Genomic DNA, 12,033 nt, shown 5'->3' with positions numbered 1-12,033 from the left:
CATCTATATTTGTCAATGCCCGAGTATAATCATTTTGAATTGGATCAGGTGGATAGTCCATGTCTTGATCTCCAGCAGATGTGTGCTCTCGTCTCTCTGTGAAATAGGTTTACACACGCTACACCACTTAGAATGTCCGAACATCGTGCAAAGGAGTGATTTTCTTCTCTGTGTCTCAATAACAGGATATTCAGGATGTCACGTGACTGGTGTGGATCAACATTGCTCTCTCAACTATACAAGAATGTCAGTGGGTGTCAGTGGGTGGCCTTCCAGTTTTTTCCAGTTTTTTCTCCTGAAGTCTGCATACATGCATCTGCATGTGGTCTTGTAAGGGCATTCTTCACCTGTCTATGAATATCAGATAACACAGAGGACATGTTTGTGCAATAGTTAAACATTACATCTTCACATTTGCCAAAATTGGATCTCTGGCTTCCCATGGGAACCACTCCTGTGGTTAACGGCCTTCACTAGGTGTTGGCTTAATAATGCCCATCTGTAAGTGCTCACGTGGCCTTTGTGGTGGTGTATGTGCCCTCTGAGTAACCATGATGCCTCTCCCAATGTTTGTTGCACATACAACACTGCATTCACAAATTTTTTGGAGTAATTAGTAAAGCCTATAACATGCCAATGTTTCCCTATTTGTTACCATCCCTACTTTTTTCCCCAACTTAGCATAAAAAAGGAAACAAACACGATTTCCCTGAGGGACCATACAAACACCTTGTTTTTGGACACTTCCCAACTTCCTCCAGCATTGTTTCTCCTCACAATCACTCATAACCTGTAATTCAATGAGATTTAGGATAGAAGAAGTTTAGTCATGATGTTTGTATTTTTGTTACACATTTACACATTTTATACAAATTACACATTTACATACTGTAATTGCTTTTGGAAGTACGATTGCCTACAGGAAGTAAGCTATCAGCCCATGGTGTGTGATGGGTTTGCCTAAGAAAGTTAAAAACGCAGATGGTTCCACAGTGTGCCAGAATCATGTGTAACGCCAAAGGCGTAACTGCTATCAGTATATACTTATCTTACCCTCTGCCTATTTGCAGACTTCTATGAGGGTGGTATGTTTTGCCACCTGTGCTGAGTAATTAGATTACCAAAAAGGAGTTTACCGGAAAGTAAAACCCCACATGGTTTTGACCTGTTTCTGTGTTCCTGGATGCTGATCCGTCGACAAATCTGTCCAGATCAGAATCAGATTTATTGGCCAAGTGTGTTGACTCACACAAGGAATTCGGTTCCAGCAGTTTGTGACTCTCAAAGGTACACACATAAATAACACTATACTATACAATACACACATAAATAACACTATACTATACAATACACACATAAATAACACTATACTATACAATACTATACACACATAAATAACACTATACTATACAATACAATACACACATAAATAAGACTATACTATACAATACACACATAAATAACACTATACTATACACACATAAATAACACTATACTATACAATACACACATTAATAACACTATACTATACAAGAAAACAATGCAGACAATGAGAAACAATATAGACAGAATGAGTATAAAATATGGATATACAATAAATAAAATATATAAAATATGAATATGGAATATGAACAATCAGTTATGTACATAAAGTGTGGGAGTGCAAATAACAATATTGTGCAATATTATGCTTTTTGTGTAATATACATCAGCAGTAGTGTGCAATATATACAGATGATGTGATGACTGACAGTCCTGATAATGCAGCACTTATAGATATGAAGCAGTGAATATAATGATGGTGAGGTGTTAATCAGGGTGATTGTCTGGGAAAAGTAACTGTTCCTGTGTCTGGGAGTTTTAGTAAAGTTCTGTAGCACCTGAGAGAAGGGAGGAGCTGTAAGAGGTTATGTCCAGGGTGTGAAGGGGCAGTAGTGATTTTTATTGCCCTTGTTTCTGGTTCTTGTGTTAGTTTTAAAAAAAGTTTTATTTACAACTGGTGGGGGCCCAAGTACAGCTGATCTCACATCAGTGGACAGCAAAATAGCGGTTATAATGGGGGAGTTAAGCGTGTGTGGGATTGTGTCGGAAAAGAAGGGAGAGACTGACGTGACTGAAACCACAGAGGAGCAAGGTTAAACAGATTTTTATTCTGTACTTTTTTACTTTTTTACGATTTTTTACGCTGTACATTTGAGTGTGTGGGGTGATAATTGGATAAATGTTGCCAATTGTTTGTCCTCCAGTCCTTCCGGAGTAGATGCACAGTGTCCGGCTCAAAGCAGTTCCCCTTCTGCGTCTGGCACGTCCAAAAGTGGTCGAGTACTCAATGACGCACTCCTGCAGTTACAGCAGAGACAATAAACGCTGTCAACAGGGTTGCAGATGAGCTACGGCAGATGAGAGAAGTGATGCAAGAAATTGTACAATCATTAAAAGATGCCGTTAAAACATGAACCTTGAGTTTTGTTTTTCTTTTCAAACGCCGCATGACATTGTCACGGATTCTTGTACCTTGTTGATATCCCCCTTGTCGGCCAGGGGGCTGTGGCTCGGGGTCGTAATGTTGGGGTAGAGATAGATCAGCAGGGAGAGGAATACCGTTCCTCATTGCTAGATTGTGCAAAACACCACAGGCCCTGACAATCTTGCACACTTTTGCTGGATGGTATAAAAGTCTGCCCCCCGAGGCATCCAGAGCACGCCATCTGCATTTCAGGATGTCGATGGCACGCTCCACAACTGCACGGGCACGAGAGTGGACCTCGTTATAATGAGTTTCCTCTGCGCTCTGCGGGTTTAAAAATGGGTTGAGGAGCCAGCGTCTCAGGGGGTAGCCACTGTCGCCTGCAGGTTATAATTATATTAAAAGCAACATTGTTATAATTATAATAAAAACAAAATTGTTACAGTTTCTACTTTTTAATATTGTTAAACTCACCAAGAAGCCAGCCATCACATACTGCACCTGCATTTAGTCTGTTCCCTACACTGTTATGTGTCAAGATAAAGGAATCATGTGTTGAACCAGGCCAGTGTGCCACAATGTTTGTGTGGGTCATGTTGGAGTCGCATATGATTTGCACATTAATAGAATGCACATGCTTTCTATTAACATAAGTAAATTCATTTTCAGATGGTGCCCTTATAGCAACATGAGCGCAGTCAATTGCGCCGATTACATTTGGGAAACCAGACATTGCAGACCAAGAGAAAAATAAGGGCTCCCTTCCCAAGGGGGATACACTCAAGGCATCGTAGCCACTATTGGTGGTGGCCGTAGCTAACCTAGGACTCTGGTTCTACATGGACTTTATTTCTTATGTGTTTGTTGTATGGTTTTATGTGTGATACGGTGACCCTGTTGACACTGTTTTCACTGTCGTGCAATATTCGGGCAGAGTGAGAATTTTCCCTCAAATTGGGCTCTGAGGGTTTTTCGCTCACTCCTGGATCACCTTTTGAGGATGAGCCTTTATAAGAAGGAGGAGGGAGTATGTATATGTGTTTTTTGTTTTCTGTTTTTTATGTATATGTGTTTTTTGTTTTTGTTTTCTGTTTTTATGTATATGTGTTTTCTGTTTGTTTTTGAGGCTTTACAGCCTCACAGGAGGGAGTGTGTTGGAAAAAAATCTTGATATGTGCTCTTATTATATGAACTATTACAATTGATGTTGTAGGACATACGGGGGTAGGCCAGATATTGTAATAGTGTTGAGCTATATGAGTTATATGATTATAATATAATATATGTGTATGTATGTATATATAGTGTTAGACGCCTTGAGACAAGTGTTAACAGAAATAAGCTGGTTTATTGGGTTTATTGAAGTTATAAAACTCAGTACTCAGAACTCTGAGAATTTGAGATAAACAAGAAAAAAGGGAACCTGTCCTTTAGGAGAGAACAGAGGAACTAAGGTTTAAAATAAAATGCATGTGCAGGCCCAGTCTGAACAAACAAGGCAGACTGAGATCATAGTCTAGCAAACTTAAGGAGTCAGCATAAACAAATCTCCACATATATGCAAAACAATATTATAAAATGCAAAAGCTTAGCTTAAGTAATAAGGCAGTACTTCTACTAACCAGATAAAAAACCTAATTGTAAGTCGAATACCGCTAATATTTAATCCAGTTGATTTGGAACCTGATGTTAATGTAATCAAGAAAATTGTATCCTAAAATATGATCATAAAACGTCGTAGGTCATAATCATATCCTAAATCAGAACTCCTATATCATAGGTGATGGTAGGTGATTGGGGATTGAGTATCATCACTGATCTGATCAGTTTATATCTTTATGTTATATGTAGAAATGTGATTAATCCAGTGTAGGGCAAATGATTTATATGTGATTGTCAGGGAAATCATACACAACATATACATAGTAATCATACAGGTAATCATGGAGTATAGGTATACAATACAGGTAATCATCTTATGTATATATAAATATATATATATAGTGTGTGTGTGTGCGTGTGTGTGTGTATATATATATATAGAAAAAGATAGAGAAAAACTCACTCATTGTAATTGTATAAAGGGAAATTGGGAAATTGGTCCACGAGACATGTCTTCTGTGTGATACGTGACAGGGAAGAGTACAAGAAGTTCTCTGGAGCACATTTTAACAACAGTTTTGTCAACACAGCATATTTTTAATAATAATGCAGAAGTTCAGCCTGACTTAATTTTCTGTAAAAGGCAGACTTGTTTTTCGAGGAAACGAGGCAGGGGGGTCACGGGGTGATTCTGTAGAGTCAGAGAAAAAACCCAGACAGGTCAGGTGGATTGACGTAAGAAGGTATAGAAAGTATAGACGCGCCTGGAGGTGCCAGTGTATATACTTAGGAAATTTCTTTGGAGGGGGCGCTCTTGCTCCTGCTTGCTTGCTTTTTTTGGGGGGAACTTTTTGGGTGGCATGGGGATGCGCTGTTTGGGTTTTTTCTTTGATACTTTCGACTTAGAAGTTTTTCCTCCTTGAGCTCAATGGAAGCAGAGGCTGATCAGCACCAATAAAGAGTTTTGCTCATTCTCATCCAGGTCTGGAAAGTTTTCTTATTATTTAAATTCAAATAGTATTAAGTAGTATTAAAGTGTGATTAATTAATTGGTATTAAAATATTAAGCAGTATTATTAAGTATTAGTAATTAAATATTTTATTGTATGAACTAATTAGCATTAAGTTTAATTATTTTAGCATTAAGTGTGAAAAACTATTATTGACTATTAATTTGGCTGTAATTCACCCCTGGCATATGTCCACTTGGAGGGGGGCATATGCCAGGGGTGAATGCCCCTGGCATATGCCCCACTTGGAGGGGGGCTCTCCAAAATTTCCGACACCGCATTTGTGCGTGTGTGTGTATTTGCTCAGGGGGGCGTGTGCACTTGTGCAACATTATAGATCGCCCTCCATTGGCTAACAATCAGTCTGAGAGATGTTCCTAACTCAGCGGGGTGGCATAATCTTGAGTTAACCACCCAGTCTGAAGGGAGGGGGTAACCCTATCACAGAGGGGGTGTGTTGTAAAAAATCTTAGTAGAAATAATTAAAGTCTTATTCCTTACAATACTATAACCAAAGTAAAGTATTAGGCCTTGCAAAATATTACAATTACTGTCATAAGACATATGTAGGCGATGTTGTAGGCCAAAGATGTTTATTGTAAGCATAAACTTAGTAAAAGTAACCAGATTCAGGGCTGTCAGGCCTAGTCAGTCTGAGCACATTTGTAATCACAAATACAAACTTGTTATGTACAATGGAAAAGACCTTGGTTCCCAGACCTTAGAATTTACAAATGGAGAGCCTGACTTACTGATTTGTAGCCAATGGAAAGAGCAATGCGTACAGGATTCAATAACAGTACTGAAAGCCCTAGCAAACAATGGGCACAAGGTTAGTAAAGAGAAGCTACAATTCTGCCAGAGTGGAATATTTTGGACAAGTTCTAGAACTAACAACACAAAAAATATTACCGGCTCATGTACAAGCTATACGTCATGCACCACAACCTGAAACTGTGCGCCACATGTGTCATTCCTGGGCATGGCAGGGTTTAGTAGACCATGGATATGAGATTTTGCCTTAAAAGTACAACCACTTAGAGACATGATAAAAGCTGCAGATCAGGCTAAACCCAATACACAGCTGACATGGACACCAGAAGCATTAGCAGCATTCGAGATGTTGAAGTGTAAGGGCAAAGTAGATAAACTGATAGATAAATCCAATAAAATTTATAAACAAAATAAGGACAGACAAACTGTACAAATCTTTTATATGGCATGTGTGATAGGAGTACTTTTGAATCTGGTAATCACAGTAGGAATTCTTACAGTAAAAATTTGTTCCTATACCTCACAATCAGGCGACACTCATAATGACTCGCTGCCCTATATTTCCAAATCAGGCTCACGGCTCAGACATAGTACAGGCACAGGTTCCGCCACTATAGGAGAACGCACAGTTTTTCAGGGGAAAAGCTCCTATAGCGGGAGTTGACAGTACATCTGCCAAGACAGCTATTGAAAGTCATGCATGAAGTGTGCTCTAGGATTATTCGCCCATGCTAGCAAGCAAAGGAAAGTATTGAATGGCACGTTGTATTTTGTGACGTATTCCTTTGACTACACTGGTCTCTTTCTGGCAGTAGTTTCAGACCAGTCATCGACCCCACTACATCCTGACCCTAGAGATTCGAATTAAGCGACCAGGGGAAGCGATCCAGGATCCAACAACCAGCATTGTTGTCAATGGCCAACCAGCCAGTGGTGACGACGGCGGACATTGTAAGTTAATCTATGCCTTATGGTATTACAGTCTCCATGCGGACTCGGTTTATCCGTCCTCATTGCAGACAATGTTATTTCTTGAAACATATGAAGTCCATGTCTACGTCCCTGCCTGGAGTACTGGCTTCCAGTTTCGCCAGGCAAGCATTGATTTCTGGGCTAAATGTGGCGGTTCAGGCAATTGTAAATGAGAAACCCGTCACTCCAAGGTGCAGGGGGAATATGGGGCACTCCAGGATTACATTAAAGTGACCACTATTAACCAATACAATACCACAAATGACGGCACCGAGGGAAACCTCTATCGTCAATGGCTGAAGGAATCCGCTCACCAGGTCTCTGCAGCACCTGTGTAATATGCCATGACTGCCATGACCGGTCTAATCAAACTCCCTATGTAATACCTACTAGAGGTGTGGACGAGTGTGACAAGTCCCCATATAATGATACATATTTATGTCCTGCACTTTGCCTGCTGGGTTTAGCAGCCAGAAGACATGGGCCGAAATGGATGGGCAACATAAGTAGATCCTGTGCGTATCAGCCGGTAGCCTCGCCAATCTCTACAGATATGACTGTTCAGATGCGGCCTAACCAGAAGTTTCCACTATGTATTAAGTCAAGGGGATCAGTGTATGTCGGATTAATTGGATCGATCCAGACTCGTTCCCACTGCTGCACGAGAACAATAGTGATTCGGACTGAAACTAGTTGCACATATACAGGACTGTAACATATTGTTGTGTGTCCCTGTTTGTCTGTATCCCCTATGTGTGTATATCTTTCATAAGTGTTGTGTACAGATGTACGCGAAGCACCACATTACTGGTGATGGCCTTAATGGTGACTGAATCCAGACTGACTACACACAAACTTTTCTGTACATATGCTTACGTAATGGGTGTTGTTATTTTGTGTCTACTTGTCTATTGCGTGTTTCTGTGTTGTCTGTAAGGCTTTGTTGCAGGCCAAGTCGAACCCGCGGAGTGACCAGAGACAAATCCAGCGACCCCTGTGGCACAGCCCACGAGGTGTCGCTTGTCGCCTCGACGACACTCCTGGTTACTGCTACACGTGCATCCAACTGGACACCAAAGATGTGCGACAAGGTCTACAGGATATGCAAGGGCCACCCACTTTCATGGACTCATGGTCAGGGGGTGATTCGGATGCGGTTGTTCCCATAACTCGAGCTTTCCACGCTTATCGCCACAAAGACATCTAGGGATCCCTACGTGCGGGCCATCACATTTGGGCCCCCTTGCCACAGTGGATTCAAACCACCCTGCTGAAAAATCCAACATAAACCAGCATGAATTCCATGCTGGTCCAGGCTGGTTTTTACTGGTTCATGCTGGTATAGTGCTGGTATAATGCTGATCAGTGCTGGTATAGTGCTGGTATCAAGCAAAACGGGCCGGGTGTAGCCGGTTAACCAGTATGATCTTTCTGGAATGAGCTTTATGGGAACAACCTTTATTTTTGCTTGTGTGTATGTTTCTATGTAACACATTAATATAAGAAAAAAACATAATATATTGGAATATATATATATATATATATATATATATATATATATATATATATATATATATATATATATATATATAATCCATTTGTCTCAATTAAGAAGTATTTAAGTTGTTTGTTTGTTTTTTTAGTAAAGCGGTAATGTGAAGAGATATTACCCAGCATCAGCAACTATGTTCACAAAGGTAAATGTAGTTCCTGCACTTTCCAAAAATAAATCTCACAATGTTTTCAACTACATTATATACCTTACAGTGTTTATCGACATTAGTATAAGTGCACGTGTTCCAGATCATCATGTTATTGCCACCCTAATTAGGATTTTGTTTTGGGGTAAATAAAAAGCTTCCGCTTCTACATGACGAATCTGCTGATCACTGGGAATCAGAATGTTTGCATACGTGAGGTGCCTGGATGACGGCTGCATGGCAGTTGTTTCAACTAGCGAAATTAAGGACTTTAACTACGACATGTTTGACCAAACTCAGGTTTATTGGGTAGCTATGATGGAAGCAAGACTTTTTCAGGGCACAAATACTAATGCTTAAAGGTATGTAATTTAAACAGTAGCTGTTTTATCGTAACTTGTTCACTGCACAATATAAACAAATGAGTGATATATAGTTTTGTTTCTCATTTAGGTTCTATAATTTTTCAGATAATAAAGAAGACATAGAGCTGGAGTTGTCTAAAGGCAAATGACTCCCGGTAGCACCTCTTAAAAAACCATGGTCATCGCCACCACACAATACTTGTTACTCGCTAAAAGAGCGAGCGAAAGCTAAGACAGAAATTGTGTGTGTTAAAGGTTATATTGTGTAATGTTATTTGTGCACGTGTGTAAATTACTGTGTGATAGCAAATATCATTGTCCAATAAATATTTTAAACAAACTTATATCCAGAATATGCAGAATGTTTTTCTTTATTAAAAAGTGAATTGCAATTCTCTAGAAAATTATGAATATGCACTAAGAAATGTGATATGTAACAAATGGGTTTTGTTGTGGTCTTGCTGGGATTATACTAGCATCCAAAAGACAACATATGTTGACCAGCACACCAGCATCCCAGGCTGGCCGGCCAGCACACCAGCAACCAGCACCTAATGCTGGATCAGCATACCACCATCCCAAGCTGGTCCCAGCATGCAAAACATACCTTATGCTGGACCAGCAATGCTGTATTTTTAGCAGGGCATGCATCACAATCATTTCTGGTGGTGTTCGTAGGGACAGCTAGTTCTCTCATGCTGTGAAATTGTTCTTTGTTTATTTTGTCATATGTTTATGCTGTATGTTTCGGTGACCCTGGTGACAAAAAGAAAAAAAATTATACTGTCGCACTATATATGCGGGCAGAGTGAGAATTTTCCCTCAAATCTGGCATCTAGAGGGTTTTTTGCTCACTCCTGGCTCACCTTCTGAGAAAGACCACGTGTGAATTGTGGTCATTGTAGTGGAGTAATGTTTTGTTTTATGTTATTGTGTTGGCTTTGTAGAAGCCAACATTCTGATTTCCGTTATAAGCTTATTATTATTATTATTATTATTATTCTTAGACAAAAATTTATTTAAAAAAATGCGGCCCAGGGCGTTCGAGCCACATGCACCAAATTCGGATATGTCGTAGACCCTGGTCTGAAGTTTGTTGCTTCTATTTTTCTAAGAGATCGGAATTCCGGCATGCCCGGTACGGAAGCTCAAAGTGGCCTTTTTCCCCATAGACTTCCATTATAAAATTTTGAGGTTTGTAACTCGGCAAGTTTTCGAGCGATTTACACCGAACTCGGACAGGTTCTTTAGGACTTTACTCCGGACGAAGTTTTTATTTCGGACTTCTGATGGAATTTTCGGTTTTCCGGTAGTTGACGATCGAACATCCCATAGACTTGAATGGGGAATTCCGAAAATTCCTCTAAGCTCTCACACACACAGCGTGCGCAGAGCTCAGGCACGGCTTCTCTCTCTGTGATCCACGCAGTATGATAATAAGTAGAATCCCAGAATGACTGCAGTATTGACATGAAATGTCCAAACCCTCAGTAGCCACTTTTTGCCAAAAGTATTGGCACCCCACCGGATATTCTGGTGACGTCACTCGACACCACGTGACGTCACATGTAGCCCCGCCCCCAAAACAAGCGAAATCAAAAATTTTCACAACATGGACATGTGACATATCAAATCACCGAGCACATTGAGGGGAACTACACCACGGGTATTCTGGTCACGTCACGTGACGTCACGTGATGTCACATGTAGCCCCGCCCCGAAAACAAGCAAAATTAAAAAGTTGCACAACATGGACATGTGACATATCAAAACACTCAGCACAATGAGGGGAACTGCCCCACTGTTATTCTGGTCACGTGACGTCACGTGACGTCACGTGAGGTCACGTGTAGCCCCGCAGCTAAAACAAGCGAAATCAAAAGTTTGTGCAACATGGACATGTGACATATCAAAACACTCAGCACATTGAAAGGAACTGCCCCACGGGTATTCTGGTCACGTCACGTGACGTCACGTGATGCCCCGCCCCCAAAACCAGCGAAATCGAAAATTTGCACAACATGGACATGTGACATATCAAAACACTCAGCACAATGAGGGGAACTGCCCCACGGGTATTATGGTCATGTCACGTGACGTCACGTGATGTCACATGTAGCCCCGCCCCAAAAACAAGCAAAATTAAAAATTTGCACAACATGGACATGTGACATATCAAAACACTCAGCACAATGAGGGGAACTGCCCCACTGGTATTATGGTCACATCATGTGACATCACGTGATGTCACATGTAGCCCCGCCCCAAAAACAAGCGAAATCAAAAATTTGCACAACATGGACATGTGACATATCAAAACACTCAGCACAATGAGAGGAACTGCCCCACGGGTATTATGGTCACGTCACGTGATGTCACATGTAGCCCCGCCCCAAAAATAAACAAAATTAAAAATTTGCACAACATGGACATGTGACATATCAAAACACTCAGCACAATGAGGGGAACTGCCCCACGGGTATTCTGCTCACGTCACGTGACGTCACGTGATGTCACATGTAGCCCCGCCCCAAAAACAAGCAAAATTAAAAATTTGCACAACATGGACATGTGACATATCAAAACACTCAGCACAATGAGGGGAACTGCCCCACGGGTATTCTGGTCACGTCACGTGATGTCACGTGAGGTCACGTGTAGCCCCGCCCCCAAAACAAGCGAAATAAAAAATTTGCACAACATGGACATGTGACATATCAAAACACTCAGCACATTGAGGGGAACTGCCCCACGGGTATTCTGGTCACATCACGTGACGTCACGTGTAGCCGCACCCCCAAAAGAAGCGAAATAAAAAATTTGCACAACATGGACATGTGACATACGAAAACACTCAGCACAATGAGGGGAACTGCCCCACGCGTATTCTGGTCACGTCACGTGACGTCACATGTAGCCCCGCCCCCAAAACAAGCAAAATCAAAAATTTACACAAGATGAACATGTTACATATCAAAACACTCAGCACATTGAGGGGAGCTGCCCCACGGGTATTCTGGTCACGTCACGTGACGTCATGTGTAGCCCCGCCCCCAAAACCAGTGAAATCAAAAATTTGCACAACATGGACATGTGACATATCAAAACACTCAGTACATTGAGAGGAACTGCTCCACGAGTAT

The sequence above is a fragment of the Tachysurus fulvidraco genome, chromosome 16, assembly GCF_022655615.1.
Source record: "Tachysurus fulvidraco isolate hzauxx_2018 chromosome 16, HZAU_PFXX_2.0, whole genome shotgun sequence".
Classification (NCBI taxonomy): domain Eukaryota; kingdom Metazoa; phylum Chordata; class Actinopteri; order Siluriformes; family Bagridae; genus Tachysurus; species Tachysurus fulvidraco.
The sequence above is the reverse complement of the archived record's forward strand: the minus strand, read 5'-3'. Positions refer to the sequence as shown.